Here is a 21439-nt window from a genome sequence, read left to right on the forward strand (position 1 = left end):
AGTCAGCTTCAAGCCACTGCCACTTTGCCTAGACCCGCCCCAGCACCATGACCCTCCCGAGGGGGTAGCTGTCTCTCCAACACAGCCTCTTTGTGTGTGGTTCCTAGAGTTTGGGGGGTGTCTGTGTTGGATAATCCAGAGGTCGCTGCTTCAATACCACTCCCACTCCCTCTCCGACGCCATCTCTGTCACCCTCACCCTTTCCATCTCCCTCTCCACACCCCCACTCCCCTTGTCCCTCTTATTCTGACTCTCCCTATCTGCCTGTCTCTTCTCCCAACGTGTTCCTTTCTCTGTCAATCACCTTGAAAGGGTGTCTCTCGGTCCTTGAACTATCTGTCTACCTATCTGGGAATAGATCTATTCTCCTGAACCAGGACGTGGTGTGCGTGGGTGGGGTGGGAGGCGAGCAAGGGTCTCCGCAAACGGAGCTGGCTGGGACTGGTGATATTCTCTGGGAGCACTGGGGCTCCCGGAAGGGTTTGACAAGGTGGTGCAGACAGGACAGAAAAGCCAGGAGGCTGGCTGCAAGAGCCATAGGGCTGGGGAGGAGGCACTGAGAACACGGCAGAGCGGGCCCAGAAGGCAGGGCCTGCCACATGGCCCACCCTCACTTTCACCTTCTTCCCAGTGAGCACCCCGGGGTGTGGTGTGGTGAGGGGCGGTGTGGTGCGGGGCTGCGAGGTGCAGTGCGGTGCGGTGCGGGATGGAAGCTGAGGACGGCGTGGGGCCAGGCCGCGAGCAGCCTGCAAGAGTCCCGGGATTGGAGAACGCCGGGGCTTGCGCCATAGCGAGTTGCCAGGGTCCTCTTGGGAGACCACCCCCACACGCCCAGGGCCCAAGGCAGACCGCGGCGGCAGCCAGGCAGGCAGGCAGGCAGGCAGACAGGTGCATGGGAGAAACGCTGCAACCGCTGGGCTTGGGACGGGTGGAGCAGGCTCTTGAGGCGCCCAGCGGGACTGGGGAGGAGGCGCTGAGAACCCGGCGGGGTGTGTGTGTGGGGTGGGGGGCCCAGAAGGAAAGGCCGGCCGGATGCCCCACGCTCGCTTCCACCCTCTTCCCAGTGAGCGGCCCGACGTGGTGCGGTGCGGTGCGGTGCGGTGCGGGATGGAAGCGGAGGCGGGCGTGGGGCCAAGCCGGGAGCAGCGTGCAAGAGTCCCGGGATCGGTGAAGGCCGGGGCTTGCGCCACAGCGCCTTGCCAGGGTCCTCTTGCGCCGCCTCCGCCACCCGCCCGGGGCCCGCGGCGGAGGGCGGCGGCAGCCAGGCAGCCAGGCAGCCAGGCAGGCAGGCAGGCAGGCAGGCGCGTGCATGGGTGAAGCGCGGCACCCGCTGGGCTTGGGACGCGTGGAGCAGGCTCTTGAGGCGCCCAGCGGCAGCCGCCGGCGTCTACGGCCATACCACCCTGAACGCGCCCGATCTCGTCTGATCTCGGAAGCTAAGCAGGGTCGGGCCTGGTTAGTACTTGGATGGGAGACCGCCTGGGAATACCGGGTGCTGTAGGCTTTTTTTGCCTTTTGCCTTTTGCCTCTGGCCTCCTTGACCTCTCCTTTGGCGCCCGCCGCCCCTCCCCCCTCCCTCCGTGTGTCCCTCTCTCCCCGGGGAGCGCGTCTCCTGGGGCCAAACACACCCCGCCCACTGCTCCCTCAGCTCCTCCCGGGCCGGCAAAGCGGCCTGGCCTGGCCTGGCCTAGCCCTGCCTGGCCCCGCCCCGCCTCGCCCCGCCCCGCCCCCCGAGCCCGCACACCGCACACCCCACGGCACTTCCCAAGGGGTCCGCTCGCCGCTCCCCGCTCCCCACTGCCCGCACCAGGCTAAATCCCACTGCACCGGCTGGAAGCCACGCCCCAGCTTTGCACCTTTCCTGACACTGCACCCGCACGCACGGAGGGGTGGGGGGGTGCGGTGAGGGCGGGGCCGGGGGCTGGCGCCTGGGGACTGGAGGGTGGGGGCTGGCTGGGTGGATACAAGAACCCAGGAGCGGGCGGGGAGGGCGGGGCAGCGAGACCCCACACTCGGACTCCGCCACGGGCCTGGGCTCCCTGGGTCCCGGACCTCTTCCCTCCCTCGAGCCCTCATCCCCAGGGCCCCCGGCGGCGTTTGGCGAGGCCCGGCTAGGGCAGCGGGCTCGGGCTGGTGATGTTCTCTGGGGGCGCTGGGGCCTCCGGGGTGGCTTTGCACCAGGTGGGGCGGACGGGAATGAAAGGCGGGGGGGTTGGGGGGGCTGGCTGCGCTCGCCCTGGGACTGGGGAGGAGGCGCTGAGAACCCGGCGGGGTGTGTGTGTGGGGTGGGGGGCCCAGAAGGAAAGGCAGGCCGGATGCCCCACGCTCGCTTCCACCCTCTTCCCAGTGAGCGGCCCGACGTGGTGCGGTGCGGTGCGATGCGGTGCGGTGCGGTGCGGTGCGGTGCGGGATGGAAGCGGAGGCGGGCGTGGGGCCAAGCCGGGAGCAGCGTGCAAGAGTCCCGGGATCGGTGAAGGCCGGGGCTTGCGCCACAGCGCCTTGCCAGGGTCCTCTTGCGCCGCCTCCGCCACCCGCCCGGGGCCCGCGGCGGAGGGCGGCGGCAGCCAGGCAGCCAGGCAGCCAGGCAGGCAGGCAGGCAGGCAGGCGCGTGCATGGGTGAAGCGCGGCACCCGCTGGGCTTGGGACGCGTGGAGCAGGCTCTTGAGGCGCCCAGCGGCAGCCGCCGGCGTCTACGGCCATACCACCCTGAACGCGCCCGATCTCGTCTGATCTCGGAAGCTAAGCAGGGTCGGGCCTGGTTAGTACTTGGATGGGAGACCGCCTGGGAATACCGGGTGCTGTAGGCTTTTTTTGCCTTTTGCCTTTTGCCTCTGGCCTCCTTGACCTCTCCTTTGGCGCCCGCCGCCCCTCCCCCCTCCCTCCGTGTGTCCCTCTCTCCCCGGGGAGCGCGTCTCCTGGGGCCAAACACACCCCGCCCACTGCTCCCTCAGCTCCTCCCGGGCCGGCAAAGCGGCCTGGCCTGGCCTGGCCTAGCCCTGCCTGGCCCCGCCCCGCCTCGCCCCGCCCCGCCCCCCGAGCCCGCACACCGCACACCCCACGGCACTTCCCAAGGGGTCCGCTCGCCGCTCCCCGCTCCCCACTGCCCGCACCAGGCTAAATCCCACTGCACCGGCTGGAAGCCACGCCCCAGCTTTGCACCTTTCCTGACACTGCACCCGCACGCACGGAGGGGTGGGGGGGTGCGGTGAGGGCGGGGCCGGGGGCTGGCGCCTGGGGACTGGAGGGTGGGGGCTGGCTGGGTGGATACAAGAACCCAGGAGCGGGCGGGGAGGGCGGGGCAGCGAGACCCCACACTCGGACTCCGCCACGGGCCTGGGCTCCCTGGGTCCCGGACCTCTTCCCTCCCTCGAGCCCTCATCCCCAGGGCCCCCGGCGGCGTTTGGCGAGGCCCGGCTAGGGCAGCGGGCTCGGGCTGGTGATGTTCTCTGGGGGCGCTGGGGCCTCCGGGGTGGCTTTGCACCAGGTGGGGCGGACGGGAATGAAAGGCGGGGGGGTTGGGGGGGCTGGCTGCGCTCGCCCTGGGACTGGGGAGGAGGCGCTGAGAACCCGGCGGGGTGTGTGTGTGGGGTGGGGGGCCCAGAAGGAAAGGCAGGCCGGATGCCCCACGCTCGCTTCCACCCTCTTCCCAGTGAGCGGCCCGACGTGGTGCGGTGCGGTGCGATGCGGTGCGGTGCGGTGCGGTGCGGTGCGGGATGGAAGCGGAGGCGGGCGTGGGGCCAAGCCGGGAGCAGCGTGCAAGAGTCCCGGGATCGGTGAAGGCCGGGGCTTGCGCCACAGCGCCTTGCCAGGGTCCTCTTGCGCCGCCTCCGCCACCCGCCCGGGGCCCGCGGCGGAGGGCGGCGGCAGCCAGGCAGCCAGGCAGCCAGGCAGGCAGGCAGGCAGGCAGGCGCGTGCATGGGTGAAGCGCGGCACCCGCTGGGCTTGGGACGCGTGGAGCAGGCTCTTGAGGCGCCCAGCGGCAGCCGCCGGCGTCTACGGCCATACCACCCTGAACGCGCCCGATCTCGTCTGATCTCGGAAGCTAAGCAGGGTCGGGCCTGGTTAGTACTTGGATGGGAGACCGCCTGGGAATACCGGGTGCTGTAGGCTTTTTTTGCCTTTTGCCTTTTGCCTCTGGCCTCCTTGACCTCTCCTTTGGCGCCCGCCGCCCCTCCCCCCTCCCTCCGTGTGTCCCTCTCTCCCCGGGGAGCGCGTCTCCTGGGGCCAAACACACCCCGCCCACTGCTCCCTCAGCTCCTCCCGGGCCGGCAAAGCGGCCTGGCCTGGCCTGGCCTAGCCCTGCCTGGCCCCGCCCCGCCTCGCCCCGCCCCGCCCCCCGAGCCCGCACACCGCACACCCCACGGCACTTCCCAAGGGGTCCGCTCGCCGCTCCCCGCTCCCCACTGCCCGCACCAGGCTAAATCCCACTGCACCGGCTGGAAGCCACGCCCCAGCTTTGCACCTTTCCTGACACTGCACCCGCACGCACGGAGGGGTGGGGGGGTGCGGTGAGGGCGGGGCCGGGGGCTGGCGCCTGGGGACTGGAGGGTGGGGGCTGGCTGGGTGGATACAAGAACCCAGGAGCGGGCGGGGAGGGCGGGGCAGCGAGACCCCACACTCGGACTCCGCCACGGGCCTGGGCTCCCTGGGTCCCGGACCTCTTCCCTCCCTCGAGCCCTCATCCCCAGGGCCCCCGGCGGCGTTTGGCGAGGCCCGGCTAGGGCAGCGGGCTCGGGCTGGTGATGTTCTCTGGGGGCGCTGGGGCCTCCGGGGTGGCTTTGCACCAGGTGGGGCGGACGGGAATGAAAGGCGGGGGGGTTGGGGGGGCTGGCTGCGCTCGCCCTGGGACTGGGGAGGAGGCGCTGAGAACCCGGCGGGGTGTGTGTGTGGGGTGGGGGGCCCAGAAGGAAAGGCAGGCCGGATGCCCCACGCTCGCTTCCACCCTCTTCCCAGTGAGCGGCCCGACGTGGTGCGGTGCGGTGCGGTGCGGGATGGAAGCGGAGGCGGGCGTGGGGCCAAGCCGGGAGCAGCGTGCAAGAGTCCCGGGATCGGTGAAGGCCGGGGCTTGCGCCACAGCGCCTTGCCAGGGTCCTCTTGCGCCGCCTCCGCCACCCGCCCGGGGCCCGCGGCGGAGGGCGGCGGCAGCCAGGCAGCCAGGCAGCCAGGCAGGCAGGCAGGCAGGCAGGCGCGTGCATGGGTGAAGCGCGGCACCCGCTGGGCTTGGGACGCGTGGAGCAGGCTCTTGAGGCGCCCAGCGGCAGCCGCCGGCGTCTACGGCCATACCACCCTGAACGCGCCCGATCTCGTCTGATCTCGGAAGCTAAGCAGGGTCGGGCCTGGTTAGTACTTGGATGGGAGACCGCCTGGGAATACCGGGTGCTGTAGGCTTTTTTTGCCTTTTGCCTTTTGCCTCTGGCCTCCTTGACCTCTCCTTTGGCGCCCGCCGCCCCTCCCCCCTCCCTCCGTGTGTCCCTCTCTCCCCGGGGAGCGCGTCTCCTGGGGCCAAACACACCCCGCCCACTGCTCCCTCAGCTCCTCCCGGGCCGGCAAAGCGGCCTGGCCTGGCCTGGCCTAGCCCTGCCTGGCCCCGCCCCGCCTCGCCCCGCCCCGCCCCCCGAGCCCGCACACCGCACACCCCACGGCACTTCCCAAGGGGTCCGCTCGCCGCTCCCCGCTCCCCACTGCCCGCACCAGGCTAAATCCCACTGCACCGGCTGGAAGCCACGCCCCAGCTTTGCACCTTTCCTGACACTGCACCCGCACGCACGGAGGGGTGGGGGGGTGCGGTGAGGGCGGGGCCGGGGGCTGGCGCCTGGGGACTGGAGGGTGGGGGCTGGCTGGGTGGATACAAGAACCCAGGAGCGGGCGGGGAGGGCGGGGCAGCGAGACCCCACACTCGGACTCCGCCACGGGCCTGGGCTCCCTGGGTCCCGGACCTCTTCCCTCCCTCGAGCCCTCATCCCCAGGGCCCCCGGCGGCGTTTGGCGAGGCCCGGCTAGGGCAGCGGGCTCGGGCTGGTGATGTTCTCTGGGGGCGCTGGGGCCTCCGGGGTGGCTTTGCACCAGGTGGGGCGGACGGGAATGAAAGGCGGGGGGGTTGGGGGGGCTGGCTGCGCTCGCCCTGGGACTGGGGAGGAGGCGCTGAGAACCCGGCGGGGTGTGTGTGTGGGGTGGGGGGCCCAGAAGGAAAGGCAGGCCGGATGCCCCACGCTCGCTTCCACCCTCTTCCCAGTGAGCGGCCCGACGTGGTGCGGTGCGGTGCGATGCGGTGCGGTGCGGTGCGGTGCGGTGCGGGATGGAAGCGGAGGCGGGCGTGGGGCCAAGCCGGGAGCAGCGTGCAAGAGTCCCGGGATCGGTGAAGGCCGGGGCTTGCGCCACAGCGCCTTGCCAGGGTCCTCTTGCGCCGCCTCCGCCACCCGCCCGGGGCCCGCGGCGGAGGGCGGCGGCAGCCAGGCAGCCAGGCAGCCAGGCAGGCAGGCAGGCAGGCAGGCGCGTGCATGGGTGAAGCGCGGCACCCGCTGGGCTTGGGACGCGTGGAGCAGGCTCTTGAGGCGCCCAGCGGCAGCCGCCGGCGTCTACGGCCATACCACCCTGAACGCGCCCGATCTCGTCTGATCTCGGAAGCTAAGCAGGGTCGGGCCTGGTTAGTACTTGGATGGGAGACCGCCTGGGAATACCGGGTGCTGTAGGCTTTTTTTGCCTTTTGCCTTTTGCCTCTGGCCTCCTTGACCTCTCCTTTGGCGCCCGCCGCCCCTCCCCCCTCCCTCCGTGTGTCCCTCTCTCCCCGGGGAGCGCGTCTCCTGGGGCCAAACACACCCCGCCCACTGCTCCCTCAGCTCCTCCCGGGCCGGCAAAGCGGCCTGGCCTGGCCTGGCCTAGCCCTGCCTGGCCCCGCCCCGCCTCGCCCCGCCCCGCCCCCCGAGCCCGCACACCGCACACCCCACGGCACTTCCCAAGGGGTCCGCTCGCCGCTCCCCGCTCCCCACTGCCCGCACCAGGCTAAATCCCACTGCACCGGCTGGAAGCCACGCCCCAGCTTTGCACCTTTCCTGACACTGCACCCGCACGCACGGAGGGGTGGGGGGGTGCGGTGAGGGCGGGGCCGGGGGCTGGCGCCTGGGGACTGGAGGGTGGGGGCTGGCTGGGTGGATACAAGAACCCAGGAGCGGGCGGGGAGGGCGGGGCAGCGAGACCCCACACTCGGACTCCGCCACGGGCCTGGGCTCCCTGGGTCCCGGACCTCTTCCCTCCCTCGAGCCCTCATCCCCAGGGCCCCCGGCGGCGTTTGGCGAGGCCCGGCTAGGGCAGCGGGCTCGGGCTGGTGATGTTCTCTGGGGGCGCTGGGGCCTCCGGGGTGGCTTTGCACCAGGTGGGGCGGACGGGAATGAAAGGCGGGGGGGTTGGGGGGGCTGGCTGCGCTCGCCCTGGGACTGGGGAGGAGGCGCTGAGAACCCGGCGGGGTGTGTGTGTGGGGTGGGGGGCCCAGAAGGAAAGGCAGGCCGGATGCCCCACGCTCGCTTCCACCCTCTTCCCAGTGAGCGGCCCGACGTGGTGCGGTGCGGTGCGATGCGGTGCGGTGCGGTGCGGTGCGGTGCGGGATGGAAGCGGAGGCGGGCGTGGGGCCAAGCCGGGAGCAGCGTGCAAGAGTCCCGGGATCGGTGAAGGCCGGGGCTTGCGCCACAGCGCCTTGCCAGGGTCCTCTTGCGCCGCCTCCGCCACCCGCCCGGGGCCCGCGGCGGAGGGCGGCGGCAGCCAGGCAGCCAGGCAGCCAGGCAGGCAGGCAGGCAGGCAGGCGCGTGCATGGGTGAAGCGCGGCACCCGCTGGGCTTGGGACGCGTGGAGCAGGCTCTTGAGGCGCCCAGCGGCAGCCGCCGGCGTCTACGGCCATACCACCCTGAACGCGCCCGATCTCGTCTGATCTCGGAAGCTAAGCAGGGTCGGGCCTGGTTAGTACTTGGATGGGAGACCGCCTGGGAATACCGGGTGCTGTAGGCTTTTTTTGCCTTTTGCCTTTTGCCTCTGGCCTCCTTGACCTCTCCTTTGGCGCCCGCCGCCCCTCCCCCCTCCCTCCGTGTGTCCCTCTCTCCCCGGGGAGCGCGTCTCCTGGGGCCAAACACACCCCGCCCACTGCTCCCTCAGCTCCTCCCGGGCCGGCAAAGCGGCCTGGCCTGGCCTGGCCTAGCCCTGCCTGGCCCCGCCCCGCCTCGCCCCGCCCCGCCCCCCGAGCCCGCACACCGCACACCCCACGGCACTTCCCAAGGGGTCCGCTCGCCGCTCCCCGCTCCCCACTGCCCGCACCAGGCTAAATCCCACTGCACCGGCTGGAAGCCACGCCCCAGCTTTGCACCTTTCCTGACACTGCACCCGCACGCACGGAGGGGTGGGGGGGTGCGGTGAGGGCGGGGCCGGGGGCTGGCGCCTGGGGACTGGAGGGTGGGGGCTGGCTGGGTGGATACAAGAACCCAGGAGCGGGCGGGGAGGGCGGGGCAGCGAGACCCCACACTCGGACTCCGCCACGGGCCTGGGCTCCCTGGGTCCCGGACCTCTTCCCTCCCTCGAGCCCTCATCCCCAGGGCCCCCGGCGGCGTTTGGCGAGGCCCGGCTAGGGCAGCGGGCTCGGGCTGGTGATGTTCTCTGGGGGCGCTGGGGCCTCCGGGGTGGCTTTGCACCAGGTGGGGCGGACGGGAATGAAAGGCGGGGGGGTTGGGGGGGCTGGCTGCGCTCGCCCTGGGACTGGGGAGGAGGCGCTGAGAACCCGGCGGGGTGTGTGTGTGGGGTGGGGGGCCCAGAAGGAAAGGCAGGCCGGATGCCCCACGCTCGCTTCCACCCTCTTCCCAGTGAGCGGCCCGACGTGGTGCGGTGCGGTGCGATGCGGTGCGGTGCGGTGCGGTGCGGGATGGAAGCGGAGGCGGGCGTGGGGCCAAGCCGGGAGCAGCGTGCAAGAGTCCCGGGATCGGTGAAGGCCGGGGCTTGCGCCACAGCGCCTTGCCAGGGTCCTCTTGCGCCGCCTCCGCCACCCGCCCGGGGCCCGCGGCGGAGGGCGGCGGCAGCCAGGCAGCCAGGCAGCCAGGCAGGCAGGCAGGCAGGCAGGCGCGTGCATGGGTGAAGCGCGGCACCCGCTGGGCTTGGGACGCGTGGAGCAGGCTCTTGAGGCGCCCAGCGGCAGCCGCCGGCGTCTACGGCCATACCACCCTGAACGCGCCCGATCTCGTCTGATCTCGGAAGCTAAGCAGGGTCGGGCCTGGTTAGTACTTGGATGGGAGACCGCCTGGGAATACCGGGTGCTGTAGGCTTTTTTTGCCTTTTGCCTTTTGCCTCTGGCCTCCTTGACCTCTCCTTTGGCGCCCGCCGCCCCTCCCCCCTCCCTCCGTGTGTCCCTCTCTCCCCGGGGAGCGCGTCTCCTGGGGCCAAACACACCCCGCCCACTGCTCCCTCAGCTCCTCCCGGGCCGGCAAAGCGGCCTGGCCTGGCCTGGCCTAGCCCTGCCTGGCCCCGCCCCGCCTCGCCCCGCCCCGCCCCCCGAGCCCGCACACCGCACACCCCACGGCACTTCCCAAGGGGTCCGCTCGCCGCTCCCCGCTCCCCACTGCCCGCACCAGGCTAAATCCCACTGCACCGGCTGGAAGCCACGCCCCAGCTTTGCACCTTTCCTGACACTGCACCCGCACGCACGGAGGGGTGGGGGGGTGCGGTGAGGGCGGGGCCGGGGGCTGGCGCCTGGGGACTGGAGGGTGGGGGCTGGCTGGGTGGATACAAGAACCCAGGAGCGGGCGGGGAGGGCGGGGCAGCGAGACCCCACACTCGGACTCCGCCACGGGCCTGGGCTCCCTGGGTCCCGGACCTCTTCCCTCCCTCGAGCCCTCATCCCCAGGGCCCCCGGCGGCGTTTGGCGAGGCCCGGCTAGGGCAGCGGGCTCGGGCTGGTGATGTTCTCTGGGGGCGCTGGGGCCTCCGGGGTGGCTTTGCACCAGGTGGGGCGGACGGGAATGAAAGGCGGGGGGGTTGGGGGGGCTGGCTGCGCTCGCCCTGGGACTGGGGAGGAGGCGCTGAGAACCCGGCGGGGTGTGTGTGTGGGGTGGGGGGCCCAGAAGGAAAGGCAGGCCGGATGCCCCACGCTCGCTTCCACCCTCTTCCCAGTGAGCGGCCCGACGTGGTGCGGTGCGGTGCGATGCGGTGCGGTGCGGTGCGGTGCGGTGCGGGATGGAAGCGGAGGCGGGCGTGGGGCCAAGCCGGGAGCAGCGTGCAAGAGTCCCGGGATCGGTGAAGGCCGGGGCTTGCGCCACAGCGCCTTGCCAGGGTCCTCTTGCGCCGCCTCCGCCACCCGCCCGGGGCCCGCGGCGGAGGGCGGCGGCAGCCAGGCAGCCAGGCAGCCAGGCAGGCAGGCAGGCAGGCAGGCGCGTGCATGGGTGAAGCGCGGCACCCGCTGGGCTTGGGACGCGTGGAGCAGGCTCTTGAGGCGCCCAGCGGCAGCCGCCGGCGTCTACGGCCATACCACCCTGAACGCGCCCGATCTCGTCTGATCTCGGAAGCTAAGCAGGGTCGGGCCTGGTTAGTACTTGGATGGGAGACCGCCTGGGAATACCGGGTGCTGTAGGCTTTTTTTGCCTTTTGCCTTTTGCCTCTGGCCTCCTTGACCTCTCCTTTGGCGCCCGCCGCCCCTCCCCCCTCCCTCCGTGTGTCCCTCTCTCCCCGGGGAGCGCGTCTCCTGGGGCCAAACACACCCCGCCCACTGCTCCCTCAGCTCCTCCCGGGCCGGCAAAGCGGCCTGGCCTGGCCTGGCCTAGCCCTGCCTGGCCCCGCCCCGCCTCGCCCCGCCCCGCCCCCCGAGCCCGCACACCGCACACCCCACGGCACTTCCCAAGGGGTCCGCTCGCCGCTCCCCGCTCCCCACTGCCCGCACCAGGCTAAATCCCACTGCACCGGCTGGAAGCCACGCCCCAGCTTTGCACCTTTCCTGACACTGCACCCGCACGCACGGAGGGGTGGGGGGGTGCGGTGAGGGCGGGGCCGGGGGCTGGCGCCTGGGGACTGGAGGGTGGGGGCTGGCTGGGTGGATACAAGAACCCAGGAGCGGGCGGGGAGGGCGGGGCAGCGAGACCCCACACTCGGACTCCGCCACGGGCCTGGGCTCCCTGGGTCCCGGACCTCTTCCCTCCCTCGAGCCCTCATCCCCAGGGCCCCCGGCGGCGTTTGGCGAGGCCCGGCTAGGGCAGCGGGCTCGGGCTGGTGATGTTCTCTGGGGGCGCTGGGGCCTCCGGGGTGGCTTTGCACCAGGTGGGGCGGACGGGAATGAAAGGCGGGGGGGTTGGGGGGGCTGGCTGCGCTCGCCCTGGGACTGGGGAGGAGGCGCTGAGAACCCGGCGGGGTGTGTGTGTGGGGTGGGGGGCCCAGAAGGAAAGGCAGGCCGGATGCCCCACGCTCGCTTCCACCCTCTTCCCAGTGAGCGGCCCGACGTGGTGCGGTGCGGTGCGATGCGGTGCGGTGCGGTGCGGTGCGGTGCGGGATGGAAGCGGAGGCGGGCGTGGGGCCAAGCCGGGAGCAGCGTGCAAGAGTCCCGGGATCGGTGAAGGCCGGGGCTTGCGCCACAGCGCCTTGCCAGGGTCCTCTTGCGCCGCCTCCGCCACCCGCCCGGGGCCCGCGGCGGAGGGCGGCGGCAGCCAGGCAGCCAGGCAGCCAGGCAGGCAGGCAGGCAGGCAGGCGCGTGCATGGGTGAAGCGCGGCACCCGCTGGGCTTGGGACGCGTGGAGCAGGCTCTTGAGGCGCCCAGCGGCAGCCGCCGGCGTCTACGGCCATACCACCCTGAACGCGCCCGATCTCGTCTGATCTCGGAAGCTAAGCAGGGTCGGGCCTGGTTAGTACTTGGATGGGAGACCGCCTGGGAATACCGGGTGCTGTAGGCTTTTTTTGCCTTTTGCCTTTTGCCTCTGGCCTCCTTGACCTCTCCTTTGGCGCCCGCCGCCCCTCCCCCCTCCCTCCGTGTGTCCCTCTCTCCCCGGGGAGCGCGTCTCCTGGGGCCAAACACACCCCGCCCACTGCTCCCTCAGCTCCTCCCGGGCCGGCAAAGCGGCCTGGCCTGGCCTGGCCTAGCCCTGCCTGGCCCCGCCCCGCCTCGCCCCGCCCCGCCCCCCGAGCCCGCACACCGCACACCCCACGGCACTTCCCAAGGGGTCCGCTCGCCGCTCCCCGCTCCCCACTGCCCGCACCAGGCTAAATCCCACTGCACCGGCTGGAAGCCACGCCCCAGCTTTGCACCTTTCCTGACACTGCACCCGCACGCACGGAGGGGTGGGGGGGTGCGGTGAGGGCGGGGCCGGGGGCTGGCGCCTGGGGACTGGAGGGTGGGGGCTGGCTGGGTGGATACAAGAACCCAGGAGCGGGCGGGGAGGGCGGGGCAGCGAGACCCCACACTCGGACTCCGCCACGGGCCTGGGCTCCCTGGGTCCCGGACCTCTTCCCTCCCTCGAGCCCTCATCCCCAGGGCCCCCGGCGGCGTTTGGCGAGGCCCGGCTAGGGCAGCGGGCTCGGGCTGGTGATGTTCTCTGGGGGCGCTGGGGCCTCCGGGGTGGCTTTGCACCAGGTGGGGCGGACGGGAATGAAAGGCGGGGGGGTTGGGGGGGCTGGCTGCGCTCGCCCTGGGACTGGGGAGGAGGCGCTGAGAACCCGGCGGGGTGTGTGTGTGGGGTGGGGGGCCCAGAAGGAAAGGCAGGCCGGATGCCCCACGCTCGCTTCCACCCTCTTCCCAGTGAGCGGCCCGACGTGGTGCGGTGCGGTGCGATGCGGTGCGGTGCGGTGCGGTGCGGTGCGGGATGGAAGCGGAGGCGGGCGTGGGGCCAAGCCGGGAGCAGCGTGCAAGAGTCCCGGGATCGGTGAAGGCCGGGGCTTGCGCCACAGCGCCTTGCCAGGGTCCTCTTGCGCCGCCTCCGCCACCCGCCCGGGGCCCGCGGCGGAGGGCGGCGGCAGCCAGGCAGCCAGGCAGCCAGGCAGGCAGGCAGGCAGGCAGGCGCGTGCATGGGTGAAGCGCGGCACCCGCTGGGCTTGGGACGCGTGGAGCAGGCTCTTGAGGCGCCCAGCGGCAGCCGCCGGCGTCTACGGCCATACCACCCTGAACGCGCCCGATCTCGTCTGATCTCGGAAGCTAAGCAGGGTCGGGCCTGGTTAGTACTTGGATGGGAGACCGCCTGGGAATACCGGGTGCTGTAGGCTTTTTTTGCCTTTTGCCTTTTGCCTCTGGCCTCCTTGACCTCTCCTTTGGCGCCCGCCGCCCCTCCCCCCTCCCTCCGTGTGTCCCTCTCTCCCCGGGGAGCGCGTCTCCTGGGGCCAAACACACCCCGCCCACTGCTCCCTCAGCTCCTCCCGGGCCGGCAAAGCGGCCTGGCCTGGCCTGGCCTAGCCCTGCCTGGCCCCGCCCCGCCTCGCCCCGCCCCGCCCCCCGAGCCCGCACACCGCACACCCCACGGCACTTCCCAAGGGGTCCGCTCGCCGCTCCCCGCTCCCCACTGCCCGCACCAGGCTAAATCCCACTGCACCGGCTGGAAGCCACGCCCCAGCTTTGCACCTTTCCTGACACTGCACCCGCACGCACGGAGGGGTGGGGGGGTGCGGTGAGGGCGGGGCCGGGGGCTGGCGCCTGGGGACTGGAGGGTGGGGGCTGGCTGGGTGGATACAAGAACCCAGGAGCGGGCGGGGAGGGCGGGGCAGCGAGACCCCACACTCGGACTCCGCCACGGGCCTGGGCTCCCTGGGTCCCGGACCTCTTCCCTCCCTCGAGCCCTCATCCCCAGGGCCCCCGGCGGCGTTTGGCGAGGCCCGGCTAGGGCAGCGGGCTCGGGCTGGTGATGTTCTCTGGGGGCGCTGGGGCCTCCGGGGTGGCTTTGCACCAGGTGGGGCGGACGGGAATGAAAGGCGGGGGGGTTGGGGGGGCTGGCTGCGCTCGCCCTGGGACTGGGGAGGAGGCGCTGAGAACCCGGCGGGGTGTGTGTGTGGGGTGGGGGGCCCAGAAGGAAAGGCAGGCCGGATGCCCCACGCTCGCTTCCACCCTCTTCCCAGTGAGCGGCCCGACGTGGTGCGGTGCGGTGCGGTGCGGGATGGAAGCGGAGGCGGGCGTGGGGCCAAGCCGGGAGCAGCGTGCAAGAGTCCCGGGATCGGTGAAGGCCGGGGCTTGCGCCACAGCGCCTTGCCAGGGTCCTCTTGCGCCGCCTCCGCCACCCGCCCGGGGCCCGCGGCGGAGGGCGGCGGCAGCCAGGCAGCCAGGCAGCCAGGCAGGCAGGCAGGCAGGCAGGCGCGTGCATGGGTGAAGCGCGGCACCCGCTGGGCTTGGGACGCGTGGAGCAGGCTCTTGAGGCGCCCAGCGGCAGCCGCCGGCGTCTACGGCCATACCACCCTGAACGCGCCCGATCTCGTCTGATCTCGGAAGCTAAGCAGGGTCGGGCCTGGTTAGTACTTGGATGGGAGACCGCCTGGGAATACCGGGTGCTGTAGGCTTTTTTTGCCTTTTGCCTTTTGCCTCTGGCCTCCTTGACCTCTCCTTTGGCGCCCGCCGCCCCTCCCCCCTCCCTCCGTGTGTCCCTCTCTCCCCGGGGAGCGCGTCTCCTGGGGCCAAACACACCCCGCCCACTGCTCCCTCAGCTCCTCCCGGGCCGGCAAAGCGGCCTGGCCTGGCCTGGCCTAGCCCTGCCTGGCCCCGCCCCGCCTCGCCCCGCCCCGCCCCCCGAGCCCGCACACCGCACACCCCACGGCACTTCCCAAGGGGTCCGCTCGCCGCTCCCCGCTCCCCACTGCCCGCACCAGGCTAAATCCCACTGCACCGGCTGGAAGCCACGCCCCAGCTTTGCACCTTTCCTGACACTGCACCCGCACGCACGGAGGGGTGGGGGGGTGCGGTGAGGGCGGGGCCGGGGGCTGGCGCCTGGGGACTGGAGGGTGGGGGCTGGCTGGGTGGATACAAGAACCCAGGAGCGGGCGGGGAGGGCGGGGCAGCGAGACCCCACACTCGGACTCCGCCACGGGCCTGGGCTCCCTGGGTCCCGGACCTCTTCCCTCCCTCGAGCCCTCATCCCCAGGGCCCCCGGCGGCGTTTGGCGAGGCCCGGCTAGGGCAGCGGGCTCGGGCTGGTGATGTTCTCTGGGGGCGCTGGGGCCTCCGGGGTGGCTTTGCACCAGGTGGGGCGGACGGGAATGAAAGGCGGGGGGGTTGGGGGGGCTGGCTGCGCTCGCCCTGGGACTGGGGAGGAGGCGCTGAGAACCCGGCGGGGTGTGTGTGTGGGGTGGGGGGCCCAGAAGGAAAGGCAGGCCGGATGCCCCACGCTCGCTTCCACCCTCTTCCCAGTGAGCGGCCCGACGTGGTGCGGTGCGGTGCGATGCGGTGCGGTGCGGTGCGGTGCGGTGCGGGATGGAAGCGGAGGCGGGCGTGGGGCCAAGCCGGGAGCAGCGTGCAAGAGTCCCGGGATCGGTGAAGGCCGGGGCTTGCGCCACAGCGCCTTGCCAGGGTCCTCTTGCGCCGCCTCCGCCACCCGCCCGGGGCCCGCGGCGGAGGGCGGCGGCAGCCAGGCAGCCAGGCAGCCAGGCAGGCAGGCAGGCAGGCAGGCGCGTGCATGGGTGAAGCGCGGCACCCGCTGGGCTTGGGACGCGTGGAGCAGGCTCTTGAGGCGCCCAGCGGCAGCCGCCGGCGTCTACGGCCATACCACCCTGAACGCGCCCGATCTCGTCTGATCTCGGAAGCTAAGCAGGGTCGGGCCTGGTTAGTACTTGGATGGGAGACCGCCTGGGAATACCGGGTGCTGTAGGCTTTTTTTGCCTTTTGCCTTTTGCCTCTGGCCTCCTTGACCTCTCCTTTGGCGCCCGCCGCCCCTCCCCCCTCCCTCCGTGTGTCCCTCTCTCCCCGGGGAGCGCGTCTCCTGGGGCCAAACACACCCCGCCCACTGCTCCCTCAGCTCCTCCCGGGCCGGCAAAGCGGCCTGGCCTGGCCTGGCCTAGCCCTGCCTGGCCCCGCCCCGCCTCGCCCCGCCCCGCCCCCCGAGCCCGCACACCGCACACCCCACGGCACTTCCCAAGGGGTCCGCTCGCCGCTCCCCGCTCCCCACTGCCCGCACCAGGCTAAATCCCACTGCACCGGCTGGAAGCCACGCCCCAGCTTTGCACCTTTCCTGACACTGCACCCGCACGCACGGAGGGGTGGGGGGGTGCGGTGAGGGCGGGGCCGGGGGCTGGCGCCTGGGGACTGGAGGGTGGGGGCTGGCTGGGTGGATACAAGAACCCAGGAGCGGGCGGGGAGGGCGGGGCAGCGAGACCCCACACTCGGACTCCGCCACGGGCCTGGGCTCCCTGGGTCCCGGACCTCTTCCCTCCCTCGAGCCCTCATCCCCAGGGCCCCCGGCGGCGTTTGGCGAGGCCCGGCTAGGGCAGCGGGCTCGGGCTGGTGATGTTCTCTGGGGGCGCTGGGGCCTCCGGGGTGGCTTTGCACCAGGTGGGGCGGACGGGAATGAAAGGCGGGGGGGTTGGGGGGGCTGGCTGCGCTCGCCCTGGGACTGGGGAGGAGGCGCTGAGAACCCGGCGGGGTGTGTGTGTGGGGTGGGGGGCCCAGAAGGAAAGGCAGGCCGGATGCCCCACGCTCGCTTCCACCCTCTTCCCAGTGAGCGGCCCGACGTGGTGCGGTGCGGTGCGGTGCGGGATGGAAGCGGAGGCGGGCGTGGGGCCAAGCCGGGAGCAGCGTGCAAGAGTCCCGGGATCGGTGAAGGCCGGGGCTTGCGCCACAGCGCCTTGCCAGGGTCCTCTTGCGCCGCCTCCGCCACCCGCCCGGGGCCCGCGGCGGAGGGCGGCGGCAGCCAGGCAGCCAGGCAGCCAGGCAGGCAGGCAGGCAGGCAGGCGCGTGCATGGGTGAAGCGCGGCACCCGCTGGGCTTGGGACGCGTGGAGCAGGCTCTTGAGGCGCCCAGCGGCAGCCGCCGGCGTCTACGGCCATACCACCCTGAACGCGCCCGATCTCGTCTGATCTCGGAAGCTAAGCAGGGTCGGGCCTGGTTAGTACTTGGATGGGAGACCGCCTGGGAATACCGGGTGCTGTAGGCTTTTTTTGCCTTTTGCCTTTTGCCTCTGGCCTCCTTGACCTCTCCTTTGGCGCCCGCCGCCCCTCCCCCCTCCCTCCGTGTGTCCCTCTCTCCCCGGGGAGCGCGTCTCCTGGGGCCAAACACACCCCGCCCACTGCTCCCTCAGCTCCTCCCGGGCCGGCAAAGCGGCCTGGCCTGGCCTGGCCTAGCCCTGCCTGGCCCCGCCCCGCCTCGCCCCGCCCCGCCCCCCGAGCCCGCACACCGCACACCCCACGGCACTTCCCAAGGGGTCCGCTCGCCGCTCCCCGCTCCCCACTGCCCGCACCAGGCTAAATCCCACTGCACCGGCTGGAAGCCACGCCCCAGCTTTGCACCTTTCCTGACACTGCACCCGCACGCACGGAGGGGTGGGGGGGTGCGGTGAGGGCGGGGCCGGGGGCTGGCGCCTGGGGACTGGAGGGTGGGGGCTGGCTGGGTGGATACAAGAACCCAGGAGCGGGCGGGGAGGGCGGGGCAGCGAGACCCCACACTCGGACTCCGCCACGGGCCTGGGCTCCCTGGGTCCCGGACCTCTTCCCTCCCTCGAGCCCTCATCCCCAGGGCCCCCGGCGGCGTTTGGCGAGGCCCGGCTAGGGCAGCGGGCTCGGGCTGGTGATGTTCTCTGGGGGCGCTGGGGCCTCCGGGGTGGCTTTGCACCAGGTGGGGCGGACGGGAATGAAAGGCGGGGGGGTTGGGGGGGCTGGCTGCGCTCGCCCTGGGACTGGGGAGGAGGCGCTGAGAACCCGGCGGGGTGTGTGTGTGGGGTGGGGGGCCCAGAAGGAAAGGCAGGCCGGATGCCCCACGCTCGCTTCCACCCTCTTCCCAGTGAGCGGCCCGACGTGGTGCGGTGCGGTGCGATGCGGTGCGGTGCGGTGCGGTGCGGTGCGGGATGGAAGCGGAGGCGGGCGTGGGGCCAAGCCGGGAGCAGCGTGCAAGAGTCCCGGGATCGGTGAAGGCCGGGGCTTGCGCCACAGCGCCTTGCCAGGGTCCTCTTGCGCCGCCTCCGCCACCCGCCCGGGGCCCGCGGCGGAGGGCGGCGGCAGCCAGGCAGCCAGGCAGCCAGGCAGGCAGGCAGGCAGGCAGGCGCGTGCATGGGTGAAGCGCGGCACCCGCTGGGCTTGGGACGCGTGGAGCAGGCTCTTGAGGCGCCCAGCGGCAGCCGCCGGCGTCTACGGCCATACCACCCTGAACGCGCCCGATCTCGTCTGATCTCGGAAGCTAAGCAGGGTCGGGCCTGGTTAGTACTTGGATGGGAGACCGCCTGGGAATACCGGGTGCTGTAGGCTTTTTTTGCCTTTTGCCTTTTGCCTCTGGCCTCCTTGACCTCTCCTTTGGCGCCCGCCGCCCCTCCCCCCTCCCTCCGTGTGTCCCTCTCTCCCCGGGGAGCGCGTCTCCTGGGGCCAAACACACCCCGCCCACTGCTCCCTCAGCTCCTCCCGGGCCGGCAAAGCGGCCTGGCCTGGCCTGGCCTAGCCCTGCCTGGCCCCGCCCCGCCTCGCCCCGCCCCGCCCCCCGAGCCCGCACACCGCACACCCCACGGCACTTCCCAAGGGGTCCGCTCGCCGCTCCCCGCTCCCCACTGCCCGCACCAGGCTAAATCCCACTGCACCGGCTGGAAGCCACGCCCCAGCTTTGCACCTTTCCTGACACTGCACCCGCACGCACGGAGGGGTGGGGGGGTGCGGTGAGGGCGGGGCCGGGGGCTGGCGCCTGGGGACTGGAGGGTGGGGGCTGGCTGGGTGGATACAAGAACCCAGGAGCGGGCGGGGAGGGCGGGGCAGCGAGACCCCACACTCGGACTCCGCCACGGGCCTGGGCTCCCTGGGTCCCGGACCTCTTCCCTCCCTCGAGCCCTCATCCCCAGGGCCCCCGGCGGCGTTTGGCGAGGCCCGGCTAGGGCAGCGGGCTCGGGCTGGTGATGTTCTCTGGGGGCGCTGGGGCCTCCGGGGTGGCTTTGCACCAGGTGGGGCGGACGGGAATGAAAGGCGGGGGGGTTGGGGGGGCTGGCTGCGCTCGCCCTGGGACTGGGGAGGAGGCGCTGAGAACCCGGCGGGGTGTGTGTGTGGGGTGGGGGGCCCAGAAGGAAAGGCAGGCCGGATGCCCCACGCTCGCTTCCACCCTCTTCCCAGTGAGCGGCCCGACGTGGTGCGGTGCGGTGCGGTGCGGTGCGGTGCGGGATGGAAGCGGAGGCGGGCGTGGGGCCAAGCCGGGAGCAGCGTGCAAGAGTCCCGGGATCGGTGAAGGCCGGGGCTTGCGCCACAGCGCCTTGCCAGGGTCCTCTTGCGCCGCCTCCGCCACCCGCCCGGGGCCCGCGGCGGAGGGCGGCGGCAGCCAGGCAGCCAGGCAGCCAGGCAGGCAGGCAGGCAGGCAGGCGCGTGCATGGGTGAAGCGCGGCACCCGCTGGGCTTGGGACGCGTGGAGCAGGCTCTTGAGGCGCCCAGCGGCAGCCGCCGGCGTCTACGGCCATACCACCCTGAACGCGCCCGATCTCGTCTGATCTCGGAAGCTAAGCAGGGTCGGGCCTGGTTAGTACTTGGATGGGAGACCGCCTGGGAATACCGGGTGCTGTAGGCTTTTTTTGCCTTTTGCCTTTTGCCTCTGGCCTCCTTGACCTCTCCTTTGGCGCCCGCCGCCCCTCCCCCCTCCCTCCGTGTGTCCCTCTCTCCCCGGGGAGCGCGTCTCCTGGGGCCAAACACACCCCGCCCACTGCTCCCTCAGCTCCTCCCGGGCCGGCAAAGCGGCCTGGCCTGGCCTGGCCTAGCCCTGCCTGGCCCCGCCCCGCCTCGCCCCGCCCCGCCCCCCGAGCCCGCACACCGCACACCCCACGGCACTTCCCAAGGGGTCCGCTCGCCGCTCCCCGCTCCCCACTGCCCGCACCAGGCTAAATCCCACTGCACCGGCTGGAAGCCACGCCCCAGCTTTGCACCTTTCCTGACACTGCACCCGCACGCACGGAGGGGTGGGGGGGTGCGGTGAGGGCGGGGCCGGGGGCTGGCGCCTGGGGACTGGAGGGTGGGGGCTGGCTGGGTGGATACAAGAACCCAGGAGCGGGCGGGGAGGGCGGGGCAGCGAGACCCCACACTCGGACTCCGCCACGGGCCTGGGCTCCCTGGGTCCCGGACCTCTTCCCTCCCTCGAGCCCTCATCCCCAGGGCCCCCGGCGGCGTTTGGCGAGGCCCGGCTAGGGCAGCGGGCTCGGGCTGGTGATGTTCTCTGGGGGCGCTGGGGCCTCCGGGGTGGCTTTGCACCAGGTGGGGCGGACGGGAATGAAAGGCGGGGGGGTTGGGGGGGCTGGCTGCGCTCGCCCTGGGACTGGGGAGGAGGCGCTGAGAACCCGGCGGGGTGTGTGTGTGGGGTGGGGGGCCCAGAAGGAAAGGCAGGCCGGATGCCCCACGCTCGCTTCCACCCTCTTCCCAGTGAGCGGCCCGACGTGGTGCGGTGCGGTGCGGTGCGGGATGGAAGCGGAGGCGGGCGTGGGGCCAAGCCGGGAGCAGCGTGCAAGAGTCCCGGGATCGGTGAAGGCCGGGGCTTGCGCCACAGCGCCTTGCCAGGGTCCTCTTGCGCCGCCTCCGCCACCCGCCCGGGGCCCGCGGCGGAGGGCGGCGGCAGCCAGGCAGCCAGGCAGCCAGGCAGGCAGGCAGGCAGGCAGGCGCGTGCATGGGTGAAGCGCGGCACCCGCTGGGCTTGGGACGCGTGGAGCAGGCTCTTGAGGCGCCCAGCGGCAGCCGCCGGCGTCTACGGCCATACCACCCTGAACGCGCCCGATCTCGTCTGATCTCGGAAGCTAAGCAGGGTCGGGCCTGGTTAGTACTTGGATGGGAGACCGCCTGGGAATACCGGGTGCTGTAGGCTTTTTTTGCCTTTTGCCTTTTGCCTCTGGCCTCCTTGACCTCTCCTTTGGCGCCCGCCGCCCCTCCCCCCTCCCTCCGTGTGTCCCTCTCTCCCCGGGGAGCGCGTCTCCTGGGGCCAAACACACCCCGCCCACTGCTCCCTCAGCTCCTCCCGGGCCGGCAAAGCGGCCTGGCCTGGCCTGGCCTAGCCCTGCCTGGCCCCGCCCCGCCTCGCCCCGCCCCGCCCCCCGAGCCCGCACACCGCACACCCCACGGCACTTCCCAAGGGGTCCGCTCGCCGCTCCCCGCTCCCCACTGCCCGCACCAGGCTAAATCCCACTGCACCGGCTGGAAGCCACGCCCCAGCTTTGCACCTTTCCTGACACTGCACCCGCACGCACGGAGGGGTGGGGGGGTGCGGTGAGGGCGGGGCCGGGGGCTGGCGCCTGGGGACTGGAGGGTGGGGGCTGGCTGGGTGGATACAAGAACCCAGGAGCGGGCGGGGAGGGCGGGGCAGCGAGACCCCACACTC

General features: G+C 72.5%; 16 non-coding genes across 16 annotated transcripts; all 16 read left to right on the forward strand.

Annotated features, from left to right (window-relative positions):
- Positions 1–1385: 1385 nt before the first annotated feature.
- On the forward strand, positions 1386–1504 carry LOC122493565. Its single transcript, XR_006299927.1, has one exon. It is a non-coding gene; the product is annotated as a 5S ribosomal RNA (ribosomal RNA).
- A 1184-nt stretch (positions 1505–2688) lies between these two features.
- On the forward strand, positions 2689–2807 carry LOC122493633. Its single transcript, XR_006299989.1, has one exon. It is a non-coding gene; the product is annotated as a 5S ribosomal RNA (ribosomal RNA).
- Positions 2808–3991: 1184 nt separating this feature from the next.
- LOC122493643 lies at positions 3992–4110 on the forward strand. The gene has a single exon (XR_006299998.1). It is a non-coding gene; the product is annotated as a 5S ribosomal RNA (ribosomal RNA).
- Positions 4111–5269: 1159 nt separating this feature from the next.
- On the forward strand, positions 5270–5388 carry LOC122493644. Its single transcript, XR_006299999.1, has one exon. It is a non-coding gene; the product is annotated as a 5S ribosomal RNA (ribosomal RNA).
- Positions 5389–6572: 1184 nt separating this feature from the next.
- On the forward strand, positions 6573–6691 carry LOC122493652. The gene has a single exon (XR_006300004.1). It is a non-coding gene; the product is annotated as a 5S ribosomal RNA (ribosomal RNA).
- A 1184-nt stretch (positions 6692–7875) lies between these two features.
- On the forward strand, positions 7876–7994 carry LOC122493571. Its single transcript, XR_006299933.1, has one exon. It is a non-coding gene; the product is annotated as a 5S ribosomal RNA (ribosomal RNA).
- Positions 7995–9173: 1179 nt separating this feature from the next.
- Positions 9174–9292, forward strand: LOC122493584. The gene has a single exon (XR_006299943.1). It is a non-coding gene; the product is annotated as a 5S ribosomal RNA (ribosomal RNA).
- A 1184-nt stretch (positions 9293–10476) lies between these two features.
- On the forward strand, positions 10477–10595 carry LOC122493596. Its single transcript, XR_006299954.1, has one exon. It is a non-coding gene; the product is annotated as a 5S ribosomal RNA (ribosomal RNA).
- Positions 10596–11779: 1184 nt separating this feature from the next.
- Positions 11780–11898, forward strand: LOC122493607. Its single transcript, XR_006299965.1, has one exon. It is a non-coding gene; the product is annotated as a 5S ribosomal RNA (ribosomal RNA).
- Positions 11899–13082: 1184 nt separating this feature from the next.
- Positions 13083–13201, forward strand: LOC122493618. The gene has a single exon (XR_006299974.1). It is a non-coding gene; the product is annotated as a 5S ribosomal RNA (ribosomal RNA).
- A 1159-nt stretch (positions 13202–14360) lies between these two features.
- On the forward strand, positions 14361–14479 carry LOC122493628. Its single transcript, XR_006299984.1, has one exon. It is a non-coding gene; the product is annotated as a 5S ribosomal RNA (ribosomal RNA).
- Positions 14480–15663: 1184 nt separating this feature from the next.
- LOC122493629 lies at positions 15664–15782 on the forward strand. Its single transcript, XR_006299985.1, has one exon. It is a non-coding gene; the product is annotated as a 5S ribosomal RNA (ribosomal RNA).
- A 1159-nt stretch (positions 15783–16941) lies between these two features.
- LOC122493630 lies at positions 16942–17060 on the forward strand. The gene has a single exon (XR_006299986.1). It is a non-coding gene; the product is annotated as a 5S ribosomal RNA (ribosomal RNA).
- Positions 17061–18244: 1184 nt separating this feature from the next.
- Positions 18245–18363, forward strand: LOC122493631. Its single transcript, XR_006299987.1, has one exon. It is a non-coding gene; the product is annotated as a 5S ribosomal RNA (ribosomal RNA).
- Positions 18364–19532: 1169 nt separating this feature from the next.
- Positions 19533–19651, forward strand: LOC122493632. The gene has a single exon (XR_006299988.1). It is a non-coding gene; the product is annotated as a 5S ribosomal RNA (ribosomal RNA).
- Positions 19652–20810: 1159 nt separating this feature from the next.
- On the forward strand, positions 20811–20929 carry LOC122493634. The gene has a single exon (XR_006299990.1). It is a non-coding gene; the product is annotated as a 5S ribosomal RNA (ribosomal RNA).
- Positions 20930–21439: the final 510 nt, after the last annotated feature.

The sequence above is a fragment of the Prionailurus bengalensis genome, chromosome D2 (assembly GCF_016509475.1).
Source record: "Prionailurus bengalensis isolate Pbe53 chromosome D2, Fcat_Pben_1.1_paternal_pri, whole genome shotgun sequence".
Taxonomy (NCBI): domain Eukaryota; kingdom Metazoa; phylum Chordata; class Mammalia; order Carnivora; family Felidae; genus Prionailurus; species Prionailurus bengalensis.